We start from the raw sequence: 12,996 nt of genomic DNA, 5'->3' as shown, positions 1-12,996 counted from the left end.
TTAAGGACAGAATCTGCATACCGAGGAAAAGTTAAACCACGGTTCCAAGTACGGGTTCATTTAATGTGACGAGTAGATTCCCATATATATATATATATATATATATATATATATATATATATATCCCTGCTCAACCTATCCGAGCGTCGTATTTTCAGGCTGAACGGATCTAACTAGGTCAAGATTTGTCAAGTCTATAAATTTCATAAGTTCAACTCTCCCTAGTCAAGTCCATTTTAAAATTTTTCGTGCTTACCGACGCATCAAACCAGAGCATAGACCCTTCAACTTCGGGTACGTTACGCAGACTCAGGTTTCCTGTTATCACTTTATCATATCACTTCCTAGAACATCTTTCTCAAGCACATTTCATAACCAACATATTTTTTTATTTTTTGATTTTCTAATGTTTTTGGATTTTTAAAAAAAATTTTGTTTTGTTTTTATTTCTCCCCCTAAATTTGTGCATAGGAGAGAAACGAAAGTAAATGCGCAAATTTAAACTATCCTAAAACAAAAATTAATCCTCAAAACGAATCATTTTTAAAAATCCCACAAGCACATCGAATCGAGCTTTGTTAAACGGCTTAGTGAACATATCCGCCACATTACTATCGGTGGGAACCTGTTCTAGCCGGATGAGCGAGCGCACATAACAATCTCTGATGAAATGAATTTTGATGTCAATGTGCTTGGTTTTGGAATGTTGGACAGGATTTTTAGTTATTTGTATAGCGGCCTCATTATCACAATGAATTGGGGTTTCTAGATAGTTCAGACCGTAATCCAACAGCTGATGTTAGATCCAGATAACTTGAGAACAACACGCCAAGGCAGCAACGTATTCCGCTTCTACTGTAGAAGTAGATACCGTATGTTGTTTCTTGCATTGCCACGATACCAGTCTATCACCAAGGAACTGACACCCTCCTGATGTTGATTTCCTGTCAAGCTCACAGCCTCCATAATTACTGTCAGCAAAAGCATATAAATCAAACTCAAAATTTTTCGGATACCAAAGACCCAGTTTTGGACTGCCTTTGATATACCGAAAGATTCTTTTGACAGCAATAAGATGTGAAAGTTTAGGATTAGCCTGATAGCGAGCACATTGACACACTGCAAACATGATGTCGGGACGACTTGCAGTGAGATACATCAAGGAACCGATCATCGATCTGTAGTGAGTTTGATCTACAGGTTCACCGTTAATTTCTGGAGTCAGCAGGGGTCTTTCAGCCATGGGAGTTGAAGCAGGCTTCGCGTCTGAAAATCCGAACTTCTCAAGAATATCTTCAACATACTTTGCTTGATGTAGCAGGATTCCAGTTGAATTTTGATTGACCTGAAGCCCCAGAAACATGGTCGTTTCGCCTAGAGAACTCATCTCAAATCGCTTCTTCATCACGCTTTCAAACTCTTTGCAAAGCATTGGACATGTGGACCCGAAAATGATGTCGTCAACATAGATCTGAACCAGTATCTGATCATCACCCACATGCTTGATGAATAAAGTTTGATCAATAGTACCACGAGAGTAGCCATGTTCGAGCAAGTGCTTTGTTAGGGTTGCATACCATGCTCGAGGAGCTTGATGTAACCCATACAATGCCTTGTCCAACTTGTAGACATGATTAGGGAACTTTGAGTCAACAAACCCAGGAGGTTGATCAACATAAATTTCTTCCTTCACCTTGCCGTACAGGAAGGCAGTCTTGACATCCATCTGGTAGACCGTGAAATTCTTGTAGGAAGCATACGCGAGGAAGATTTGAATAGCCTCTAGACAAGCCACGGGAGCATACACCTCAGTATAATCAAGACCCTCGATTTGTCGAAACCCTCGGACCACCAACTGTGCTTTATTTCGAACGGTTACACCAGAATCATCTTGCTTATTACGATAGACCCAACGCGTGTCAAGAGACCGTTTGCCTTTTGGTAACTCAACCAGTTTCCAGACTCCCGACTTTTCAAATTGATTTAGCTCTTCATGCATTGCGTCTACCCAACTGGGATCAATTAAAGCCATTTCAATATTTTTGGGCTCAACTTGAGATATAAAGCAAGAGTAAAGACATTCATTAACGTCTCCACTCTGACTTCTGGTTTTAACTCCATCACCCAGCCGGCCAATGACATTGTCGATCGGATGATCGTGCTGAATTCGGGAGGGTATGTATTGGATGATCTCATTGATAGAAACAGGAAGAGTGTGAATATTGAAACCTCCATCATCTGCTGATTGAGTCCGATTAGAAGACTCTACTACAAATTTGTTTGCAATTTCTTCAGGAAAGAGGAGTTCTATAAATGTTGGATTGACAGCGGAAGCATCTCTAGACATGAACTCTCTCTCGATGGGTGCTAGAGGTGTAGCTTCAGCTTTGGAGTTTCAGTTGGAATCTCAGACACTGGACTAGTCGGTTGTACAGATGACTCCCCCTCAGATTGAGCAGAGAACTCCCCCTCAAGTGGAGCAGAGGATTCCCTTTCAACCGTTGGGGGTCTGTAAAAAACCTCTTCATTTTCGTCTTCAATCACAGGAACATTCTTCAAACCAGAGGAAGATCCACTTGAATTATTCGAAGATACGTTGAGAGATCTGAATAGGGATGTGTAATCAAATAACCAGTCGGGACCCACTCTAGCGTCAGTTTCATTCTCCTCCAGCCAGTGCATGTCATAAGATTCAATGATCTGCTTAGTCCTTTTGTTGTAAACCCTATATGCGGTGCGCGCAGCATACCCCACAAAGTAACAGTCATCAGCTTTGGCATTAAATTTAGGGTTGGAATCTAAGTAAAGAAGGGTGTAAGGACAGCCAAATACACGGAAGTGGCTTACGGAAGGCTTGTGTCCATAAAGAATCTCGTATGGTGTCTTCATCTGTGCTTTGTTGATTAGAACACGATTCTGTATGTAGCAAGCAGTGTTAATCGCTTCGGCCCAAAAGAAGACAGGTAGCTTGGAGTCACAAAGCATTGTCCTTGCAGCGTCTTTCAATGTTCTGTTTCTCCGTTCAGCAACACCGTTTTGTTGAGGCGTGTGAGCAGAGCTATATTGATGTACTATCCCCTTTTATACGCAAAAATAGTCAAGAATCGAATTCTTGAATTCAGTTCCATTATCAGTGCGAAGCGCCTTCACTTGATTGTTAGTCTGCTTCTCAATCATCACCACAAACTTCTTTATCAGATCAGCAACCCCCGTTTTGTTGGCTAAGAAGAAGAACCACGTAAATCTAGAGAAATCATTAATCACAACAAGACAGTACGAGCTTTTGTTGATGCTCAGGACGTTGACCGGACCAAATAAGTCCATATGCAATAGTTGAAGCACTTGATTGATTGAGCTGATTTGCTTGGGCAACTGTGGTTTCCGATGATGTTTGCCTTGAGCACAGGAAACACACTTTTCAAATGTGATAAAGTCTCTGACAGGAAGGCCTCGGACCATCTCATTTTTTGCAAGATGATTCAGGTTTTTTGCATTTGCATGACCAAGTCTTCGATGCCATAACATTGCATTATGTTCGGAAACCTTTGAGAATAAACAAGTGACTTGTTCAGGTAGGTTACTGTTCATATCAATGATGTAGGCGTTCCCATCCCGTTTTGATTTGACTAGAATCCATTCTTCTGGGATGACGATGCCAGGCTTGAGAATCATACACTCTTTATCAGTAAAATGAGTTGAGTAGCCTTTGTCACATATCTGAGAAACGCTCAACAAACTATGCTTTAACTCGGGTGCAAAGTTGACGTTCTCGAAGCTCAACACTCCATTTGTAACAGTTCCATGCTGTGTGATCTTTCCACCGTCTCCGCCCGCAAAGGAAACATAACCCCCATTAAAAGATTGAATTTCGCTCAGCTGGGAGATGTCTCCAGTCATATGTCGGGAACAACTGCTATCGACGTACCAAGGACGGACGATATTCCTCCACAACTGCCCCTGCAAAATGAGCGGAATCATTTAGACTTAGGAACCCAGGTCATCACTGTTCTGGGTTTCCTTTTCACCTTTTCTGATTTAGATTTCAAAATTTGCAAATTAGGATCTTCATTTCTAATCACTTAAGAGGGTGGTAACGATGAATATGAAAGTGATTTGGGCTTCCATTGAAGTTTAGGTTTTACAACATTCTCTGATGGTTTTGAAATAGACTTCACAGGAGTTTGCATAGACCTTCTGGATTTTCTACCAAAATTAGTAGAAGATCTAGAATTGCTTTTTGACAAAACCGATCTTGGCTGAGCCTTGTTCGGTTTTGGCAAACTGTTTTGAGTTTTGTTAGTAAAAACCTTTTTATTTGTTTGAAAACCAGCCCATTTTCTGTTCTTACTATCTTTCTAATCCTTACTTCGAGAGTGAGTTCTTGAGGACTTTCTAATTAAAGGCCTTCCTTGAGACTCATTCTCCCCTCTTGGTGACAGATAGTTTACAAAGATCCTATTTTGACAATTCCTAGCTATATGACCACCAACACCACAATTGAAACATATTTGTTTATTATTTGAATTTGTATTGCATTTTTCAGATTTATTTTCTTTACAAACACTCTTACATTTCATAGAAGAACATGCATGAGAATTAGATTGAGAAATAAGTGAGGGTGCCTCATTTGATTTGACTTGTGGAGTTGATGATTCCTCATGAGAATCACAAGCATCAGAATTACCAAACAATTCATCAAACATATCGAAAAAATTAAATTCAACAATATCCGATGAAGAGCTAACACCAGAAGCTTTTTCAGTCTCAACATCAGAAACACACTCAAATTTGTTCATAATAGAAAAATCATAATTAAAACAGAAACAGATTCTCCATCTTCACACTTGGCCTGATCTAAGGGTGTATCTGCAGAGGAAGTAGAAACATTAGTACTTTCAATGTAATAAAACCTCTTGAAACGAAACCAACAGGTTTGCCATATCGAAGATGTGGCTCCCTATCAGTTTCATCCTGTGTCAAAGGGATTGATGTGTAGTTATGATTAAAAGGAGGAGGAACACAATCATATCCTAAACCCTTGTTTTGATTTTCTTTGAATTTCAATTGCGTTTCATATAAAGACTCAACTGTTTTACTATAAGCAAAATAATTTTTGAAACTGACATCTGTTTTTCCACTTTTAATTTTTAATTCGTCAAGTTCTTTGGTCACAACATCAATTTATCATAAATTTCACACTTTTCACAGAATTCTGATTGAATTTTTCTAAAATCTTTTGTTTTGGCTTCTAGTTGGGCCTTAAGTGGTTTCTGTCCCTTCTTAAGTTGATAACCCTCATATTTAAGGTCCTCTACTTGTCTACGTAAGGTTTGAATTTCATTGCGAAGAAGTGTAACATATTCTTTGCAGGCAAAAGAACAGCACGGTAGATTTACCTCGTTTTTCTTGGGCTCGGAAGAGGTGGAAACCATTAGGGCAAGCTGCAGTTCCATCATCTCTGCCTCGGGATCAGCATCATTGTTCTTTGAAGCAGCATCATCAATTTGAGCTAGATGAGCATTCTCTGACCCTGTGATGTTTAAGGCTTGAATTTGATCCTCCCAATCAAATAATTGAGCAACCATAGCTGTCTCTCCATTGGTTGTAGCTCCTGCACGATTGTTTCCCAGTGCACCAATCTGTCGGTTGTTGTTGACTCTGCGATCTGGCTTCAGGCAATCACGAGCAAAGTGACCCGGCTCGTGGCAGTTAAAACATCTCAACATACTTTTGTTGAATCCCACCTTTTTGTTAGCATTCATAGCCCAGTTGTTTTTCCCTATTTTCTTGGCGAATTGTTTGGCTCTGAAGACAGTCATGGCAATCTGCCAAGTAATGTCCATTTCCTCCACATCTTCGGGTTGTATTTGGTCCAAGTCAGCAAAGGATATCTGAGGTGGACGATCTCCGGCTACAAAGGCATTGTAACAATTAACTAGCCTAGTGACTAGAGCCAAATTTTCATCAGATTCTTTGGTGTTTGAAGAGGAGACTTTGATTGACATATTGGGAGCAGGAATAGTTTGTGGAGATGGCACACTTGAAGGTTGATGTTGAGGGATGGATGTTGCAGCATTGAAGGTTTGAGTCTGAGGTTGTTGAACTGCAAAAGCTTGACCTGAGGAAGTCATGAAGGATGATAGTGCTGCATTGTTGGATGAAACACCAAGGTTTGCAGTAGAATATGAATTCATATGGTTGATTTCTCTCTGTTTGTCATCAATGTCACAGGCTTTGATGACTGCCGTGATCACTGCAAGAGTGAGACGGATCAAGTCCTTGGTTTTCTTAATTACAGCAACATTCATATCCCATGATCGAGGAAGTGCATTCAAAAGTTTCTTGTTGATTTCTGACTTGGACAAAAAGATCCCTGAAATGTTCATGTCAGTTGTGAGAGCGGTGAACCTTTGCAATTGAGCCTCAAGGGTTTCTCCTGGAATGTAGTTAAACATGTTAAATTTTTGTCTTAACATGTCCTGCCGACTTTCTTTCATATCTTCATTGCCCTCGTAGACCTCAATAAGAGCTTCCCATAGAGCTTTAGCAGAAGAGTATTCACGAAAACCTTGAGCAATATCAGGAGATAATGCCATGGTTAAAGTAGCCAATGCTCTCTCCTGTTCTTCAACCAGTTCAAACTCTTCATCAGTGTAGTTTTCAATGGCTTTGTCAATCAACTGACCTCCAACTGTCATCGTGACTCTGACAGGGCCTCTAAGGATACTTCTCCAGATCTTGAAATCTTTCATTTTGATGTATTTCTCAATTCTGTATTTCCACTTGGGAAAACCTTCAGCAGACATCAACCTCGGAATGCGTGTAGTAGTCCCCATAACAACATCAAGTTATTGAAAATGAGTTTGAGAATCCATTTGAAATTTAAAGTGATTTAACAATTCCAAAGGAGTTTACGGTTGATAAGACCAGGCAGACGTTTACGGCCGTAAACTAGGCAAACTAGGTTTACGGTTGAAGTGATTGCGACCGTAAACTGAGTTTACGGTTTATGGGTTCACTGTTCTTCAAACTTGTTTACGGTGTATGAATATTTAGAGATTACGGTTCTTAAGTGGACAGTAAACAAAGTACACGGCTGGCAGTAAACTCTCAATTAGCCTTTAAAATTCGTATTTTCCAGACGAAAATAGTTCCTCCAACGCCTAGAACGCAGAATCTAATGATCAAACGGTGAGAATAACAACTTGAACACACAAAATCTCGATCGGATGAGTTTGATATCAGTTTACTGCTCTGATAGCAATTGTTAGGTCTGATTATGGATCTAAAACTGATAATCAAACAAACATGAATCGAGAATAACACAATAAGATGAATGAATTGAGCTTGCACACGATTAAACACTAGAAATCGTCAGGTACAACTCAAGGACATGCAGTAAACATCTAGAGCATCCAACCCCCAACAAGACAAATACGTAGACTATTTATACTAGACAAAGACCACAAACGAAGTTTGCTGCCGTAAACACGTTTACGGTCGTAAACACCTCAAAACACAAAACTGACACAAATTTAAATACAGACATGAACCAAATCAAATCACATGCTAAGCCTAGCCCAAACCATTTACATGACCCTTCAATTTGGTCTTTTGAAGCTTCTATGGCCATGCATGTGGATAAAGTTTAAGACTTTACGTGATCATTTAGTCCCTTAAGTCCAGATCTATGACCTCATGGTCTATCTTGAAGTCTTGATGGCTTTTGGAGTTGGATCTAAGTCGTTTTGGTTTGGAGGTTAAGAACTTGAAAAGTTAAATAAATTCAAGCTATCAATTATTCCCAGAGCAATCTTTTCTATCTTCATACCACCTGCAGAAAATATAAAGAGGTTAAGAAGTTGTAAAACACCCATTTGGTTTGGAGCAAAAAAGAAACCGATGATTACCTTCAAGATTGTTTGAGATGACCCAAACATGTAATCAAATAACATGCAGCTCCATAGGCATTGTTGTAAACATCCACACCATTCCCTTTTTACCGGTAAGTCTTCTCTTTCACACCCACTTAATCACCAAACCTCCTACACTTAAATAATTGGTTTTTACGTATAGTCATATGTCTAATTTTCATTCCAAACTAATAATTGTTTTTTAATTAGTAATTAATAGTAATAATACAAGATTTAAACTTACTTGCTTAAATTCTTTTTATTAAAAGATAGCAACCTCATTGGTGGAATTTCAAGAAATTTCATGCTAACCTTTATGGTTACCATTAACATATTCAAAGAACTTTCCCTTTTAAGGTTTTCTAATTTATGGAGAAGTAGAAAATATAATTCCAAATTTTGAGAGTTTTACTCATTTGGATTCCAGTTGAAAAGAAGCCATAAGAATTTGGTTTATTTCACCCATTAGTTTCCTCGTCTCTTCTCTGTTAAAAAAATTAAATATAAAAGGAAGATAATCAAGTACCTGTTAGAGTGTGGTCAAGTTGAATGATAGTTTTACTCATTTGGATTCCGCTTAAAAACAAAGCCTAAGAAATCGGTTCATTTCACCAGTTAGTTTCCTCCTCTCATCGTTGTTAGAAAATTAAAATATAAAAAAAAAGAGAACGAAGAACCTGTTAGAGTGTGGTTGTGAAGCCAACCACACAATCATATTGATAAGAACCGGTCACATGTGACCTCTGCAGTAACCCATTCAAAATGAAGTATCATATTTAACGGTGCATCTGAAAAGATGGAAAATGTAATGAACGTTATGTAAAAAATGGTATAATATTTTAATATTATGACTTTTAATAGTTATTGAATACTTGATCTGGAAGTAAAAATGGATGTTTATTCCAATAACGTAGTATACAATGTAAACAATCCTAGAAGACATGTGTCACACCCCCGAACCGTCTGAAACAAACGGCGGAAATGCCTGGGGGCGGGTGACGTCATGCGTAGTATCACAACAATCATATCATAGTAATCAAAGTAAACACAACCATTACATTACAATATGAATATTTACATATGTTTGAAAACATAGTTTGTATACATCAAAAGTATCAAAAGATAAAGACGAGACTCCAAAATGCTCCGTCTTCTTCAAAAGCTGGCAAAGGTACCTGTCTGTCGTTGTCCTGAAAATACAAGCAATTTTGAAAACGTATCAGCATAAAACTGATGAGTTCATAAGCATGTTTTTGGTATTGAAAACTAGTCGTTGAATTTGTACAAATGATTTCTTTTCTTTATAAGTAAAATATCATTTGTATCGAACCCTGGTTAATCACCAGTAAGTAAAATGCGTTACGTTTGAAAACCCTGGCTATTACCAGTAAGTAAAGTATACTTTGATCGAAAACCCTGGCTACTGCCAGTAAGTAAGGTACATTCTATTCGAAAACCCTGGCTACCACCAGTAAGTAAAGTATACTTTGATCGAAAACCCTGGTTACCGCTAGTAAGTAAAGTAGTTTTATTGCTTAAAATAAAACCAAAGGTTGTATCCCTGGAATACCCTCCAGTAAGAAGTGAGTAGTCTTATTAATGAAAATAAAACAATTGAAGAAGGAAAATCTCATAAACAAGGTTAGTTTATACTTATTGTGAGTCGTATAACCATGTTAATATGATCGGTGACCTCCTTGACGTTTCTTCAGGCGTCATACGATTACAAAATTTGTCACCCCATGCGTGCCCGCCTAACTGTAGCTCATAGTTCAGGTGTGGGATTGTCGGTCCCAAATAAATCTATTCACAAATTTCACGCTCTCCCTCCAGGAGACTATGGTTATACTAAATGTGAGGATTTACTGGTACCCCGAAGGGCATAGTGAAAAAAGGTCTCACAATCCTGTATTAACTAGTTTACGTGTTGTTCTTGTTGTTCTCGTATTCGAAATCGTTGTATAAGGTGTAGAGTATAAATAATTATACGCAAAATAATTATTTAGCTTAATACTCTTGTTTTATGTATATATTAATGGATAAACTAAATTTATCATAGTTTATGTGTTCAACCTTGTACGTAGTTTGAATCTGTAAAACTGATAATGAATTTCCCAAACTATACCTATTATAGTTTGACTGGTATGTTAGGTTCATGTACTGTTCTGAAAACTATGCAATTATGTTTAAAAAACGTCCCTTATGCTCCGCATATTACAAAAGGGACAAAGTATCTAAATGTTTGATGCAAATCGTTGTAACTGCATCAGTTTTTAAATTGTGAAAACGTGTATGTTTGGCTTGTATTCCCCCCGAAAACGTTTAAAAAACTATAAAAGCGTAGGGGTATGAACTCACAGTTTGTTGGTTGCAAAGGATTAAACTGGAAGATCCTTGAGTCGACGCACGTGACACTTAACGGAATCCTAATATCAATAAATACATATATGTATCTAAATAACGATTTCGTTAGATAAAGTGTTAAATAGACACTTGGTTTTGGTTAAGGAATGTTACCGGGACTTGGTTGAATTGAGGAAACAGACTTTTCCCCACTAAAGAGCTGTTTACGGCCGTATCTGGGGTTTATGGCCGTGAACTGGGTTTGCGGTCGTGAACAAGGTTTGCGGTCATGAATGGAGTTTTCGGGCGAGAACTGGGTTTACGACCGTGAACTGAGTTTGCAGCTTTTTAAGATCTGAAGGATTATGACCGTAAACTCAAGAACAAGGGTGCTTGTTTTGACGAAAAAGTGTTCCAGAGGCTCCCATACGGGCCCAAATGACGATTTCTGGCGTTTTTTGGGTGAAAGGAGGGCTTTTTGGTGTTTACGGTCAAGAGAGTTGAAGAGAGAAAATGGATGTTTTCGGCCAAGAAGGTTCAAATGAGGGTGGGGGTCTGGTATTTATAGGCTGGGGGGTGGGGTCGGTGGTGGGGTCCACCTGGCACCGACTGTAAACGGGTTTACGGCCGTACACGAGTTTACGACCGTAAACTCGTCTTGGCCGTGAACTCGGTGTTTTCGACAGAAGTTTCGAGTTTTCGCGTGATTTCCGGTTTATTCCGACTTTGTGTAAAATACATATTATTTATTTAAAACGTAAAGCCTTTCCCAAACCAAGAAATTTATCGGAATTTAATAAAAACTCAAAGTTTATTAACAGAAACTGGATAATAATAACGGAAAAAAGTTTCGGGTTGTCACAACATGAACACACAAATTTAGCAAATTCCCTAAAACTAACACTCTTTAATAGCCTACTTGCAGAACATACTGGATTACTCAGTAAATAAATCACCTGGAGTCTCAAAACTCGGATCCTTGGAACTTCGAACTCAGAGATTCACTGGGTCTAGGCTACTACTTCAACAATCATTCAAACGATTTATCATTTATACTTAAAGAATTAAGCGAGAAGTAAAATCCAAAAGACCAAAAAGAAATAGATAAAATCATTTCTTTTGTACCTGTGCTTAAGAAGCTAAGGAATTATTTAATAAAATTACCATTTATAGTCGATGAATAACAACTGTGTAAGGGTGTGTGTCTGGAAAATTGCGACGCGACAATCACTCCTTTTCTTATATGATAGGTGACAGATCCTATCAATTTCTTCTTGTTTAGCGCATATGACGAACCAATACAAATATTTAAGACAATCTGACCAAAAAAAACATTATATGTTTTAGTGTCCGCCCAACAATCCCACACCAGAATCTAGTGGACTTTAAGAAATAATTCTTGAGTGTGAAAACATCAAATGGATTAGAAGAAAAGTATTTATGATCATCACCTCATATTAGGCACATTGAGTAAGACACGTCACTGGTTTTCGACCTGCCTTTGGAGTTGCACCATCTACATCCTATTTTAAATAAAAACATCTTTTACAGAAATCACAATTTGCTTTCAAAATTAAAAATATGTTCATCATTTGGTAAGTGCTCACGTATGGGGTAGCTGCAAACCACCAATCACAAAAAATGCAACCATAACCTAAAACATTAGATATTAGGTCCCGATGAAATTAGACGCGGGGTAAAAAAATCAGAGTTTGATCGCGCTACTCAGTTGCTAAGGCTATGGTTTCTGCTGGCGATGACTGTTGCCGTGATGGTGTCGATCTTAACAGCTAAGACATACAAAAAAACCCTATAAAATAAGAAAAGGGGTTGTAGAGCACATATAAAGTAACCCAATGATGGGAAATCCAAGAGCGTTGGCAGCGGAGGAGGAAAGGGGGGGGGGGGGGGGGAACGGTGTTGGGCGACGTCATTTAAAGGAGTGGGGGTGGTCGTTCTTCAATGCTGGTAACGTCGTGGCGAAGAGACGGATAAAAAGATATGAAGAAAATGTGCTCTTCTAGAAATCGATGTAAGAAGCGGTGGTGGGAAAACTATAGATGGATAGAGGGAAATGTTTGCACTGATACCGTGAAGGAGGCGGTGGGAATGATCCGATTTTAGTTTCAATCTATGGAAAAAGGAACACGTGTATGGACACAAAGACCAACTTATTGGACTATAGAGACGGTGCCCTTTAAGTGCAGAAAATATTTAATATATATTAAAAAAATAAATAAATCTTGTGCAAAAACGAATATTGCAGAAAAAAAAAACAACCACTAACAATGAAGAACTGTTCACAAATGAGTCTTACAATTAATATATTATATAATTAAAAGCATATATTAATTGAATACTTTACATTTAAGCATATTAAAACAAATCACTAGCTTTCAAGCAAAATAAAAAAAACATGAGAAAGAAAGAAAGATGTTAAGGACTTAATAAAGGTGGTTCACGTCGATAGTGGTTAAAATCTGGCATGTAACAGGCGATGAGCTGCGGCTACTACTGGTGATGTTAATCGTCTTCGTCACTGGAGATAGAGAACGACTTTCAAAATGAAAATAAAGACAAAATATAGGTGGTTCACGACGGAGGTGGTTGAAACCAATGGTGGTCGGTGGCATGTGGGGGTGGTACTGAACTGAAATTGAAAACAATTGGAATCAATTATTGGTATTTAGTTATTAGTTTATGACTTATTCAGTTTTTGGTTCTTGACCGGTTCTAAATC

The sequence above is a fragment of the Lactuca serriola genome, chromosome 7, assembly GCF_051521515.1.
Source record: "Lactuca serriola cultivar US96UC23 chromosome 7, Lser_US96UC23_V15, whole genome shotgun sequence".
Lineage (NCBI taxonomy): Eukaryota > Viridiplantae > Streptophyta > Magnoliopsida > Asterales > Asteraceae > Lactuca > Lactuca serriola.
The sequence above is the reverse complement of the archived record's forward strand: the minus strand, read 5'-3'. Positions refer to the sequence as shown.